Source organism: Talpa occidentalis, unplaced genomic scaffold (genome assembly GCF_014898055.3).
Source record: "Talpa occidentalis isolate TD23 unplaced genomic scaffold, MPIMG_talOcc4v2.1 talOcc4.11, whole genome shotgun sequence".
NCBI lineage: Eukaryota > Metazoa > Chordata > Mammalia > Eulipotyphla > Talpidae > Talpa > Talpa occidentalis.
Window position 1 is genome coordinate 97,524,031 of NW_023601104.1, and position 1,034 is coordinate 97,525,064.

Genomic DNA, 1,034 nt, shown 5'->3' on the forward strand with positions numbered 1-1,034 from the left:
AGAGGTGTGTATTGGGTGCGGAGGACCATGAGTTGAATGTTTTGCAGACGCTGTTTAATAAAGCGGACCAGCATATTTAAGATGCAGGGGCCAAAGGTTAAAGCTAGAAGAAGTAATACCAGAGGCCCAGCTAGTGCCGTAATCAGAGTGGTCAGCCAGGGGGTGATGCTACACCAGTTTTCAAACCAATTCTGTCGTGACTCACATTCATGTTTTCGTTTTTCTAATCCTTCGCCAACTACGGCCATGGATTCCCTGAAGACCCGTGTATGATCCGCATAAAAACCGCACTCTTCCCCTGACACCGCACACAATCCACCCTGTTGTAGAAATAAAAATCCAGGCCGCGGTGGTTTTGGAGAACTACTTCTGACAAGGAGGTTAGAGATTTTTCCAGATGAGATATGGATTCCTCCAGGTGACCTATGTCCTCATCTATGGCTGCCCTGAGATCCGCCAGCCCTTTGTACTGGTAACCCAAAGCTGTGGAACCAGTAGCCACTCCCGCTACACCTAACCCAAAGAGGGTGGCAATGGTAGGGCGGTTAAGGGCTCTCTTTGGTACGTGGTAGGGACTGTTTTTCAAAATATTAAAACCTCCGATCCCTCATGATAGTAAATTTTTGGAAACAACCTGACATGCACTCAGAATTCTCCTGTAAGATTGACAACCTCGCCGTGTACACAGGGACTAAGGCCTGTCTGCGAATGCGCCCACCAACCTGCAGCATAGAACCTATTGCTACTGTTACTGGAGGTGATAGCAAAAGTCTGGCTACATGGAGCCTCAGCAGTGCCTCGTCCTAAACAAGACCCAGACCGCTGTACCTCCCTAAGAGTCAATCCTTGCTTAGACTCACTAGGGGTCTTTTTCCATGGACAAGACGAATAGTTCGTGGTAGAATTAATAGGTACACCAAGGCGGTAGCTTCATAAAAAAGGAGCTGTCGCTGCATAGCATAACCAGCAATATTGGGTGGCATTAGGGTTGGTGATATTAAGTAATTTTTTTTTAATTTTATTTTTATATTCCC